This window comes from Carassius auratus, unplaced genomic scaffold (assembly GCF_003368295.1).
Source record: "Carassius auratus strain Wakin unplaced genomic scaffold, ASM336829v1 scaf_tig00017721, whole genome shotgun sequence".
NCBI lineage: Eukaryota > Metazoa > Chordata > Actinopteri > Cypriniformes > Cyprinidae > Carassius > Carassius auratus.
Window position 1 is genome coordinate 336,201 of NW_020524808.1, and position 14,680 is coordinate 350,880.

Consider the following 14,680-nt stretch of genomic DNA (forward strand, 5'->3'; position numbering starts at 1 on the left):
TCTAGGCTGGCCTAAAATAATATCTCTGTAACACTCCATAAAGGTTGATTGTATCATGTTGCTAAGCTAGTGACTTAATACTCGCATAAGCATAAAATATGCACAGCAAGTACTCTTTTGGGTGAAATAGTATGTTTTTAATTATAATTCATAATTTTACTGTTACTTCATGCTATTGAATGAAGCATATTTATAATTTTTTGGTATTAAATTATGAACATTTCTTGGATGGGAAAATTATGCACATTTTCACCATCTTGGATGAATTTTGTCACTGAACCCATTGAAGTGCATTTTGGGATTGCCATTTCTGCATGCTTTAGGATACTTTAGAATGTATTTTAGGAACAGCATGTTTCTGGATTCCATTTTGGAATCACCTCTGTGTCTTGAAGTGCTGAGTTATTGTCTTTGATTGTCTTTGTGCAGGTGCAAGTTTACGTATATGTGTATATTAGTGTTCATTTTGTCAGCTTTTTTAAATTTAGTTTTAGTCTTAGTCCTGTGTTTAATGTAACTTTTAGTTTTTAGCAAATTTAACCAACTTGTCCTGTTTTAGTTTTAGTCAAGTTTTAGTCGACTAAATGTCTGAGCATTTTAGTCTAGATTTCATCAGTGGAAACCTACACATTTTCGACATATTTTCATCTTACGGTATAATGGTATTTTTTTTTTTTTTACAATTTTAATTGCAATGATTGTTATCATTTGTGAAATAATTTTTTTTACATTTCATCAGAAGTTGCTCTTTCACCAATCAAAAAACTATAGAATATCGACTTGTATACATGGTTTATTTAATCTAATCTAGTGTACAGATTTATAACATGATATCAATTAGAGGCTAAATAAATACCAAAAAAACAAAAACTTTCTCTCAAATATTATAACAGAGACATTCCTAATAGTAATTCCAATAATTATAAATTGCATTAATGTTTCTCTTTTAAAACAACGGCAAAAAAGTGTTGAATATTTGTGCTACCCGCTCAGAATGTGCAACCTCCCATTAAAAAGATAGGTAGCACAAATCGATAGTGAAAATTGCTACCTATCGTATTGTGCTACCAGCATCTTATTTATGTGTCCATACCTACCCTTACCCTACACTTACCTTTAAAACAGTGAAACAATATTTTTTTGTAGCACAATCTGATAAGTAGCATGTTTCATCAGTACACCGGCAGAGTACTGTACATATCTGTTTAACAGTAAAGCTCTGATTGGGGGATTTGAGCAACCACAAACATTCGCATAATTGAGTCTTGTAGAGCAGTATGAAATGTTTTGGCTCCACTTTTTTCAACAGAAATAAAAATGTTTTAGTAAAGTTTTTGTTCTTTTAAGTACATTTTAGTCTCAGCTTTTTTAATTTAATGATACTGCATGTTCATTTAGTCTCAGTTTAATTACATTATTATCATCTCATCATCTTCTCATTTTTGTCAGGGGTAAAAATTTGTTGAAAAACACTTTTCATCATAGATTTTGTTAATTAAATTAACACTAGTGTTTATAAATATTCAAAATGTAATTCATAATTAATAGCAGTCAAACAAAAACAAACGGATTAAGCGATTTCTCTAAATAAAATAATTATGTACAGTAATTGCTTCAGGATCCCATTCCTTAATGTAGTCAGTTTGCTTTGTATTAATCGTTTAATATCTTTCTATCTCTGTATTCTACCAATAATCATATTGGAATCCTAATGTTTTATATTTTAGTTTTAAGTCAGATGGTGTTTACATCCAAACAGCTGAATGCAGTCATAGCTTAATATTCTCTACATGGGAGGGAAAATCCCTCTTATACTGTAAGGAATTCCTGCATTTGTGCATTTTTTTTCTTATTCTTATTATCTTTACATATAATCAAAATTAAATCTATTTTAAATCTAAATGCTAAAAATCCCATTGAATAATAGTATTTTATCAGTTTCTTCAATAAATTGATGGTTAATGAGATTATTTGCATGTTGTATAGCGAGAGTCAAAGATAGCTGGTATTTTTACCATCCACACAGTGGAAAACAGATTGAAGTCCCAGTGGGCCTGGAAGGTCCAAATCAGGTTTGGACTGGCTTTCTGTCTCTCATAGCAACCCATGACATCCTTTTTGACACAAGCTTCCGACATCTGTGAGGAGAAGGGAGATAATCATATAAATGCTTTTCAGTTTCAGGCCTCAGAATATTCCAAACAGGATGAACCTTTATGGAACCCTCTGATGATGTTCAATAAAAAATAAATTATTCCTTATTTAAAGGGGGGGTGAAATGCTATTTCATGCATACTGAGTTTTTTACACTGTTAAAGAGTTGGATTCCCATGCTAAACATGGACAAAGTTTCAAAAATTAAGTTGTACGTTTGAAGGAGTATTTCTGTTCCAAAAATACTCCTTCCGGTTTGTCACAAGTTTCAGAAAGTTTTTTTCGAGTATGGCTCTGTGTGACGTTAGATGGAGCGGAATTTCCTTATATGGGTCCTAAGCGGACGTCTGCCTGAAGAGCGCGCGCTCCTGTATAGCACAGCACTGAGTGAGAGCACAACAGACTTCGCTGATCAGAGCGAGAGCGTCGCGAAATGTCACAAAAGGAGTGTGTTTTTGGTTGCCAGGGCAAGACAACCCTGCACAGATTACCACAAGAGAAACAGCATTAAGGGACCAGTGGATAGATTTTCCAAAACCGTTAAGCAAATATATATATACAGTTTCAGTACATACCACATAGAGACACATTTGTTGCTGCTGCTCTTGTTAAATTTCAGCCTCTGGATCTGATTCTGGATCATAAATATACGCTGAATCTGACTGTTAGCCATGGTTTGTTTTGGTTGGTTTTGTCCTCAAGCTTCCAAACGCTATCAAAGCAAAAGCCTACTGGCGCTCGTGATTCTTTAGCTCCGCCCACACGTCACGCCTACAGACGCTCGTGTTTTTCCGGGAAAAATCGGTACAGACTATCTTTCTCTTATGAATATAATAAAACTAAAGACTTTTTGGAGTTATGAAGGATGCAGTACTACTCTATAGGTACTCAAGATTAACAGGATATTGAGTGAAAACGAGCATTTCACCCCCCCTTTAAGAATTTTCCAGTATTTGTTTTGTTTCTTTCTTTCTATTAGCTACAGTTATGTGCGTTCTTGTGTGTTAGAAGATGTCTATTTTGTGAGTTGTTGTGTGTTTCTACTTGTATAAGGTGTGTGAGATTTTAAATGCAGCTGGATTTATGCATTGTGTGTGTGTGTGTGTGAGTTTGATATAAATAAGGAGCATTTTAGGACAGAAAGTTACGAAACACTCCTTAAATGATGTTTTATTAACAAGAATCGGGAGGAGTGCGTCAGATACTTAGCCTAATCAACACAGGTGGACCATAATCAAGTAATCAATCCCACAGTATAAATATTGCTGACTTACCTCTATCCATTGACGGTTTATCAGCATCCCTCCTCCACCCCATCTCCTCACTTTGAGTTCACTTTATAAATAGACAGGGAAGGGGGGGTACTCTAGGTTCGGGCCATTCCCGAGCTCGGAGCCCTTCCCCAGACAACCCGCCAAATATACCTCAGCTAATTATTTGTAAGCGTGAACTCGTGAAACAGTACTGTTGTGGAGTTACCATGGTACTGTAATGATGACAGATGATAGTGTCATTGTACTTAACTCATTTAGACTACCATTCAAAAGATTGAGCTTGGTAAGATTTAAGAAAGTCTCCTATGCTCCCCATAGCTTCATTTATTAATCAAAAAAAAAAAAAAAAACATTTTGATATAGTATTACAATTAACATAACTGTTTTCCTTTTTAGTATATTTTAAAATGTAATTTACTCCTATTATGGCAAAACTGTATTTATAGTAGCCACAACTCCAGATTTTATTCTGTATGTCATTCTTATAAGCTTTTGTGCTCAATCTTTTATTATAATTATTATTTAAAATAATTGTGCTGCTCAATATATTGTGGAAACCATAATATATTTTATTCAGGATTCTTCTACTATAATTTTCAAAAGAACTTCTATTCAGATATATGTTTTTTTTTGTAACATTATAAATGTTACAACATCATTTATTGATGTACCATGATACTCCAACAGTATGTTTTTGAACAGGTGTGTTCACACTGAAAATACCAGGAAATACCATGGTACACAGGAGAAAAAGTAATCATACCATGATAAATTATCGCTCTAGCACAGTCCTGGGGTAGTAATTTTTTTAAAATAAGTGTTTAATGTGAAGACTGCCAATTCTGTTCACATGGACACAGACACATCAACATCAGCATGTCATTAGTTATCAGCACGGAGTAGCTAATTAGATAGATAAATCAATTTTTTGTATTGATAATATCACAGAACTCTATGTGCCCCAGTCGTAGTCAATGTACATAAGGAAATTTCTAAAAGAAACACAATGAAATATTCAGTAAATTTCCTCTCATGGCTAGTCAAGTTCACCTTGTACCAAGAGTCATTCTTCTGTAACTGCTCTCATAAAGCACGTGAAGTGGGGGTTATAGCTCCACCTCCCAAAAAAATCAATATATTATTATTAAAAAAGATAAAAAGGGGGAGAGCGAGTGTGTAGGCCAAAGATGTATTTTCTGGTGTTCTGTTAAAGCGAGGGCCACTGAGGTGTGGAGAGGATTACAGATTGGACAGTGCATTTACACAGGAGATGAGTTTGCCATTCCTCTTTTATGTCTGCCTTCACAACTCACAGCTTGACTCTGTCTTATGCCAAAAAGGCATTATCTTTTCTGCTGAAAGCCTATATCTATTATCTTTCTTTCAACAGAAATATGATTTAGTGAGGGTTAGCAGAGGACATCAACTAAAATATCACACTTGCAGCCCATTAACCGATCATTTGCAGTTTGCATGTTTTAAACTAAAAGCCTAGGCAAAATATAAAATGTTTCACTGAATCTGTGCTTCTCTGACAAGCCACAGGTGACTTTGTGTTATATTAGTTGCAGATGATAAGAGAAAATGAAAATGAATAAGTAATATTTGGTCATTTAGCTGTTTTTGTACAGGAGAGAGTAGTTTCAGTAGGTAAATTATATTTTATTACGTTTGTTTTACAGGTTTAAAATGTCTTCTGTTATCAATTTGCAGCTTTAATAAATTACAAGCTGCAAAGTGCAGAAGAAGACAAAACTAACAAGGATATAATTTTTTTAATTAAATTGTCAACTTGTTTTACTTTGTTTTGTCAAATCAGAAATTATATAAACAGAAATAGTGCAAACACAATAATCTTTTTAATATTTTTTTATAGTCTGTTTTTAAAAAAAATTCAGGGCTGAACACAAGGGTGCTTGATTGATCTTGTTATTTATTAGCCTTTTAGCTGCTAGCTGCTATTTATCCATCCAATAATACCGATTTGTTTATGGAAAGTTTAATAAGTTTTCTCTCTCTTGCACTGTTCTCATTCTCTCTTGATCACTTTTGTCCTTGCACAGACAGACCCATCCTAAATGGTTTATATCCTGCAAACAATGCCAAGAAAAATATTCACACCTTCTTTGTCACTTGGATGTTTGGTGCAAAGTTCATGCTACTCTTTTTCATACAATGAATTTTGGCAGTAACCAGCATTACAAAACAAAAACAAAAATACTGTACCATGAGGGAGACTAACTGGTGACAGAATTTCCAACTGTGCCTTTAAATTACTGCCTCAAAATACAGAGAACGTTTTTGACAGATGGTGAGTGAGGTTTGATGGCTGTTGACCCTGCCTGTGTCTTTTGGTTTTGCTTTTTTGATCCTCAGACAGTCCTCGTATGTGTTCATGTGGGAGTGTCTATTTTTTTGGCTTTGTTTTGATCCTCTTGTTATATGCGGTAGCGGGTGCCACTTGAGATCACAGAATGACAGAGGACATACATTACTCATACATTACATTATTGTGTGTGTGTGATGAGATATGGGTGTGTTTCTTGGACAGGAAGTCCTCTTCTCTCTAAAGGTCAGCAGTCACCCATCAGAGCCCAATAAAGAATGCAGATGAGGAAAGGCTGATGAAAAGAGAGGAGGAAAAACACTTGTCTAGCCAAAAACACTGAAAATAAGTGCCAGTGCCGGAGGCCACAGCGGTCAAGAGCAGCACAGAGGGTACAGAGCTGCTCCCACTGCGCAGAAGTGCATTAAATAAACCAGAATACACACAGAAACAAACAAACCTGCTGGCACCCTGATTTATTTCTCTTTTCCCTCTGAAAACCTTTGCATTGTCTCTATGCTAGTTTCCATTCCGCTCACAGAACAATGGTTCGGAGTATTTACAGTTATTCATTTAGCAGACGTTTTTGTCCAAAATTGCTTACAAATGAGGAATATCACAAGCTATTTGTCATGAGAAAATATAGATCCATTTAGTTAATGCATTTTGTAGTTACATGCTGTAAATTACATATAAACAGGTCTAGTTGTACGGTATATGTTTTGCTCATATTATACACTACCGTTCAAAAGTTTGAGGTCGGTAAGATAATTGAATGTTTTGTAAAGAAATCTTCAATGCTTGCTACGGTTTGATCAAAAATACAGTAAAACAGTAATATTGTGAATTGTTACTACAATTTTGTTATTTTATATATATTATATATATATATATAATGAATTTGTTTTTTTTAGTGAATGAGTATTTGGGTTTAAGTGCCCAAATGCTTTTTGGGATGACTTGTGTCTCAAATGTTTAAAAGAACAAAGTTCATGCTTATAGTTAAAAAGCATCTCTGAAACACCCTAATTTGTAGTGTGAAAGGTCATTTTGTAATCTCTCTGAAGGTGACTGCTCTGGTTTGACTGTGGTTTCCCGCAGCGCTAGACTGGACAGAACAGAGCTGTTGATCAGTTAGTCACACTCACTGATTAGAGGCGACATGGACTACCTGGTTTCCAAGGTGATGATTTACAGGTCATATTGAAGGCAAGCGGGAAGGTATTATGGAGTGAGGAGGAGGATGGGGTGCATCACGGGAAGTTTAGCTGACAAGGCAAGTCAGCAAGTCAAGATATTTCATATTTGCATCATGGTGACAGGCTGATAGCTTTTTATTGTTTTTACAGAACATTTCATAATCAATCAATCAATCACCTTTATTTATATAGTGCTTTATACAAAATACATTGCGTCAAAGCACTGAACAACATTCATTTGGAAAACAGTGTGTCAATAATGCAAAATGATAGTTAAAGGCAGTTCATCATTGAATTCAGTGATGTCATCTCTGTTCAGTTAAATAGTGTCTGTGCATTTATTTGCAATCAAGTCAATGATATCGCTGTAGATGAAGTGACCACAACTAAGCAAGCCAGAGGCGACAGCGGCAAGGAACCGAAACTCCATGGGTGACAGAATGGAGAAAAAAACCTTGGGAGAAACCAGGCTCAGTTGAGGGGCCAGTTCTCCTCTGACCAGACGAAACCAGTAGTTCAGTTCCAGACTGCAGCAAAGTCAGATTGTGCAGAAGAATCATCTATTTCCTGTGGTCCTGTGGTCTTGTCCTGGTGGTCCTCTGAGACAAGGCTCTAATAATAAAAACAAGTTAATAACTGTCCACTGGTGTTATACATGTACCTTCAGCCATTTTTAATTTGAATTACCTTGACTTTTGAGATTAAAGCATTTATTTGTATTTTTTCTAAACATATAATATGAATAGGAAAGGTTTGTACAAGATGTAATTGATATTTAACAATTTATTTGTTTAAAATGTGCACCATGTTACTTCAAGTGTGGTGCACTTGGAATATAAATGTTTTTAACCAGAGGGTTAATAAAGAAAAAGTTACTTGAATCATGTTGAAGTTACATTTTTAAGCTGACGTTAAAAATTGAGAATTGGTTAAACATTCTGAAAAAATTTATCTATATATCCATCCATCCATCCATCCATTAGGGGTGTGCATTTATCCTCTACAATATCATAATTGTTGTTTTACATATAAATAGTTCCAAACAAAGTTGTTGCAGAACATTTGTGCGTCTCTGAGAAACACTGCAGTGGTTTTTGATCAAATCATTTGAATGAATTATTCAGTGAATCACTTAATATAACACATAGATCTATAGATCTGTCTGTCTGTCTGTCTATATCATCTGTCTATCATCTATCTATCTATCTATCTATCTATCTATCTATCTATCTATCTATCTATCTATCTATCTATCTATCTGTCTGTTTTTTTTTTTTTGGCTGTCTTTCTGTCTGTTTTTCACTTAAACTATACATTATCTGCATGCCAAATACTGTCTGTCTGTCTTTCTTAACCTGTCCATTCACTGCCTGTCTATCTATTTATATTTCTGTGGTAAGAGAGTGGTATTTGAGGTTGACAATTTTTTTTTGATTAAACTAGATTTTAGATTTATTTGACTATTTGTTTGATCTCATAGTCATACATTCTCACCTGCTTTGTGTGTACTCAAGCATATACTTTGTTGCCCGTATATATGTGTCCAAATTTGTGTTTATGTGCGTGATTTAATGAAAGACCTGGACAAAACCTTGGCTGCATTTCAATGCCATTAGAAGTGAGTGGGCGTTACAAAGGGAGGGAGAGGACATGTGATTTAGGGCTATTCAAGCTGTCACACACAGAGACACTCTTATAGTAGATCTGTCATTTTGATACAGAAAAGAGCTCACTGCTGACTTACTGGCCTTGGTGAGTTTCCAATCTCTTGACCACTGAGGGCGTAATAAAACATCTTCAGCCGATGGTGCTGGACTCCAGCTCACTGTAGCTCTCAAAACTATTTCAGGGAGATTAGTGCTTCTCTTATATGAAACACTAATGCAGTTCAAGCTTTCCTCATGTATATGTTGGAGCCATAGCGTAGTGTTTAGTGCGGGTGCTGCTTACAGTATATGGTGAGCTACTGTGAATGCCATTTTGTTAACTTATTTGTAATGTTTGAGTATTGTAACCGATCACATTCTTGTAAATGAAGTGATGAATCAAAGGCATTTAAATGAGTCTATTGGCGTATTGTGGTGACACACAAAGTGCTTGTTTGCTTAAGAAACATCATATCTTGATGTAACTGGCATAATTTGTAATTACTTTGAATTTGGTTGATGTTGCACTGCTCGCTCACAATACAGACCATGTGAGACCCAGCAAACACTGGAAACAAGACACAACAAAAAAAAAGAACACTCTCATTAAAATCAACAAAGCGTAGACACAGTGTAAATAAGAGATTTATTGTGCCGTGTAGACAGCGTTTGTTATAATGGGAGCATTTGCAAGAGTCTGTTTGTGGACAGTCAGTGAGCTTGCCCTGAACTTACAGTCGTGTGAAACAGCGTAAACATGCAGTGACAGCTTTAGCGATTATAATGGGATGGGAGCATTCTAGTACTGTCATATTGCTCGCTTTCTCTGTATAATTTATTCAAAATCAGCTTCTTATGAGTGTCTAGCATACATAAAGAATATGGCATGCAGTTGCCTCACACAATAAGTAGTGTATAAGTTAAGTGCAGCCAGTGGTCACAATTGAGCCCAGATTCTTTTATAAGTGACAAGGTCTCTCTCTTTATCATCTTTATCACTAACACTTTGAATAAGCTCTACAAACATCTGCGCTGTGCAGCAAATACCTGAATTTGCTGGAGTTTGTCAGAATTTGTCAGAAATCGTGTTACTTATTGATTTAAAATGAGTGTTTGTCTTGTTCGGTGGCCTTTCCCATCTGTCTGCTAGGATGGAGTACAATGCAAACAAACAGCAGAGAGCTGATAGAGACAGTGTTTGAATGTGTGCCAGTGACACAATTTGAAATAAAGGAATGAGTGATATTTAGCATTCAAATTGCCTACTGAGCACCATACAGTAACTTTCACTGCATTAAATAATTTCCTTATTATTCTTTTGTTCATTCATTTACATGTTGCCAGTACAATATCCCAACGTCTTTAAAACAAGATACATTTACTAAAGAAGCAAAACTGCATAAATTGTTTTGTTTTCATATAAAACATATTCATGCTAATCGTTTTATTTATTTTACCTCACTGGCATTTTATTCTTGTTTTAAGCATAAATCTAATGACATTTAGTTAGGTTCATGCTTAAAACAGGAAAAAAATTAAACATTACAATCTAACATTATTTGACATCCATTCAATTAACTTGTAATTTAATGAAACTTCTTTTTTTATCCAGTCCAGATTGAGCCCTGTATACGAACCCTCTTGAGCATTCAGGGGGCTTTTTGTGGAGTGAATATGCTTTGCGAGACTGCATTCAAATTCACTATGACCTAAATACTGCAGTGGATCTCTATAAGGAAATGACAGTGTCGAAAGAGGCATCGTGTTCTAGACAGAGCAGAGAGGTGGACAGAGGGAGAATGAAGGTGAGAGAGGAAAAAGAAAGATCGCTAGCATGACATTTCTGTCTCTTTTGGGCTTTATAGCGTGTGAAGACTCTCTTGACCCTGTTGGTTAGGCCATACACACTCACACACACTTGTATGCTATTGTGTGGTGTGTATGATAAGGCATTGTAGCCGAGTGGACCTCTGCGTGGTTTAGGATCAGACCGCTGTGCTCCACCCGTCTGTCACCGCGGTTACCGTCTGCTACCTACTGGAACGCCAAGGCAACCGTGAATCTCCTGACACATTCCGCTGCCTCCCTCTCTTTCTCTCTCTCTTTCATGCACACTGTTTTCTTTACCCTCTCATTCTTTGTCCCATGACAGCTTTAGCTCTGGATGGTAGCCAGCGGTCAGTAACGAGGATATGACATTGTTCTTCTTCCAGTCTCTGTCACACACACCCACACACATTCTCTCTTTTTGAATGCTGACTCTCTAACCTGCCTTGCTTGTGCATGGTAAAATAGCAATTAGGTCAGTGTCTGGCACTATATTTAGCTCACCAAACTTCCATGAAGTGATTGTTCCTCAGTGCTGGGCTGAACTTGAGCCTGAGCCAAGACAAAGACGAGTCTGAACGATCTGTCTCACTACTGCATGGCATCAAGGCTACATACTGTTGGTGCACATTCAGACGCTTGTATATTAAAAGGCTATTGTAAATGCTTCTATTTTACATTTTTATTTTTTTCTTATTTACTGCAAATATTTTCATTTCAATTATTTTAATAACACATTATTATATGCACATGAAATGTTGAATGTGAAGATGAACTCAAAAATGAATATAATAAGGGTTTCTATAGGTCAGGTAAAAAAAAAAAAAAAAAAAAACTTAGATCAGTGATGAAATGAAATGGATAAATACATGTCATTAAATAAAGCATGAACTTCAAAAAAAAAAAAAAAATTTCCAATACAAAATATGAAGAACAAACATCTATCAATGGGGAATGAAAACTTATTTTTACTTAGAATTAAAGGAACCTTTTTATTTTTTATTTTTTATTTAATGAATAGTGGTTTAGTATTTAATAGAATAATGGTTGTATAGTTGTATTTTCAAACTTTGGAGCATTGGTAATAAAGCACACACACACACACACATATATATATATATTAATGTATTATGTTCCGTTCAGTTTATTCCTTATTTATTCCTATAAAGTTTTTTAATTTACTTGGCCTTAAAAAAATTTACATTTACATTCATAAAACCTGCAGAAACCCTTCTATCGCTGTGTGTGAATATGCCTACTCTTACTCTATACAATAAGTTGCATGACAGTGACAAAATGGCAGCTGTATTACTTTGGAATTTTATCCATACTACTTATAATCATTGTTTTTAACGGCTGCAAAGTTTCATACCAAATGTAGTAACTACTAGACAGTATGTGATTTCAGATGCAACTTATGTGTATAGGATAACAAGCAATTGTAGTTAGAAAAGTATTTATTTTTTTATTTTTTAAAGAAAATGACAGATCGTTTTGCTAGAAAAGACCCTTATTCCTCGGCTGGGATTGTGTAAAGCCCTATGGGGCTTCATTGAAACTGCAATATGGACCTTCATTCCGTTGGCCACCTTTGAAGTTTACTTTGGAGAAAAATCCTGGAATTTTTTAATCAAAATACTTAATTTCTTTGCGACATGAACGTCTTGATAACATGGGGGTGAATAAGCTATCAGGATTTTTTTATACTTGAAGTGAATGAATCCTTTAAAGCCTGCCCCCTTTTATGTTATGTATTTAAGTGTTTTTTTTGTTTTGTTTTTTTTACAATCGACTGCAGGCTCACATTTATATCGGCCTCCATCCTATTCAACAACCTATGGATAGAACCAAGTCCCCGTCCTACGTTTTTTGCCTATTTCGATATTATGTTTCTCAGTATGTTTCCATGGAAGAAAAGATCTGTCACTGCTTCGGTTACAGCTTCAATCTCTTCAAGAAGAATGTCATGTAAATCTGTACCCTGTTTTACAATTGTGTCCTAACTCCGTAAAATACTTAAATCCAGTGACAGATTACTTAGAGGCGATGTGACACCTGAAAGCCCTTGGCTTGCTCTTCCTAGACACCTGCAGAGTAACTCTCTCAAGCGATGTTCTGAAGTACACGCTTACCTGAGTGAACCCATCACGGGTGACAAATGGCTCTTTAAGTCTGGCTGACAGAACTTCTCCGTTCCCTCTGCTTCTGTCCAGCACTCTTAAAAACACGACTTTTTCAACAAAGGTTAAACAACAGGGGAGTGATGTATGGGTTTTGAGTCTGCCTCTCAGCTGCTCTTGGTTTCTGACCTATGATAAGATAAACACTCCTGCCTTTTCAGCATGTGTGGTGGCCACAAACCCTGAACCGATCGATGAGGGCTAATTAATACAGCTTGGGACAATAAGACTCCTCTTTTCTCTCTTCTTGCCTCTGCTTAAATTAATTATGGCTGAAAGAGAGACTGAAATATCCTGGCTAAAGGTTTTGACTCCAATGCCCTGGTGCCTGTGCTTTCTCCCCGTATGCCTCCAAAGTTACTTTAATTAAAGATTATTGCTCAATTGCATTAGGGTTTCTGGGGGGGGGGTGAGAATATACATGTGATCATAAGTGCCTAAAAACTCAAATATGCATTGCTAATTACATTTACAAGGGTTATGTTACAGGTCACTGGTTTGGGAAGAGCTGTTTTCACTTTTTGCTCTTTGGGCAGTTGTTTGTAGTAATATATTTCACTATACTCTACTCTTAAAGGAACATTTTATCTAAAATTAAAGTTCTGTCACCATTTACAACATTACCATCTTGTCAATGTGTGTTTTTTGTCTTTCTACTCCAAAATCTCACATTTATTAATTGCTAATTACTATTTCTTTGCAATTAACTGTGGAATTTACTAGCAATTTGGAATAGGAATTATTTTGTTGTTTATGTATTTTATATGAATTGTTTTAATAATTTTACATATATTTATATTTATTTTATAGTTTTTAGTTACATTTTTAGTTATTTTTGGACATCAAGTTAAACTAAATGAAAAAAAGAAATGTTGATACCTGCATGTCTTTTAGCTGATTATTACTTTTGGTTATAATATGAAGAAACACAAATGAGATTTGAGAGCTACGAAACATTCAATACATCTCCTCCTTTAGTGTTTTCGTGTTTCATGGACAACAAAAAGTTCATACAGGTTCAAGTATGAGGTTGAGTCAGATTTTTCTTTTCTTGAGAGAACTATGCCTATTAAAGAAATTCTGAATTCCCATGAAACTTGGCCCCCTTTGCCATATGCTTTTTTTGCCCTGCTTATTATCCATCCATTTATAATGCTTAACAACTTTCCTTAAATGCAGAATAACTTTGCTGTCCTCTCTACTTCTCATCTGCTTCTACATAACTAATCCTCTTAACGCCTCTGAAAGTCCTGTTCAGTGCATTTGTGTTTGCGTATAATTGTGCGAGGCCGCGTGTGCATGCCGTTTGCTTGTCTGTGACTCAATGTTGGGCGAAGTTTTAAGGCAAGATCCCTGTCTGACTCTGACTCTGAGTGAATAATGACAAAATGCTCGTGCTATTCAGAGAAATGACATTGTGCTTCCAGAAGAGGAAGAGAGGGAATGTGACTGATTCTTTTTTCCTTGCTCTCATTCTCTATAACATTATATATCTCTCGTTTTCTGACTGGCTGCCCCCTCCCTCTCTCCCCGCTTCTCATAGACGTATGCCATCACTGCAATAAAGTATTGTCTGTTGGTTTATTGATTCATTTACTGCTTCTAGAACATTCTTTTTGAAGGAGGAAGGGGTCAGACAGCAGCACATCCATCAAGTGGCCGATTGGGCGAGTGTAATTGAACTCATTTCTGGGGTGTCATAACAAGGATGGAGGGGGAAGGCGGTTATTTGGCCCCTGTTGATCTGAGGGCAAAGGTCAACTTGGAGCATTTAGAGAGGTTAGAATCTAACTGTGCACATTCAGAACAAGATAGAGACGAGGAAGGAATCAGGGAGGGTTTCCTGTCATTCAGGGAAATGGACTTTGCTATTTAATAAAAGTCCTGAAAGTTGAAGCTCAGTGAATGTGTTCGTATGTGTGAACCACAGAGCAAGACTTTTCACTTGTGGCATTAAGTTTGCTTGTGTACTCAGCTAAAGACCTGACCTACAGGGAAGAGACTTATCATCATGTAACATAACTTTGTTTTATGAGTTGTTCAGAGAAGTCTTGTCTTTAATTAGATGTAATAA

General features: G+C 35.7%; 1 protein-coding gene across 1 annotated transcript in view; it reads left to right on the forward strand.

The window, feature by feature from the left end:
* Positions 1–14,680, forward strand: part of LOC113075831 (transmembrane protein 132C-like) — a 198,645-nt gene that overhangs the window by 130,757 nt on the left and 53,208 nt on the right. The gene's annotated exons all lie outside the window — the stretch shown is intronic.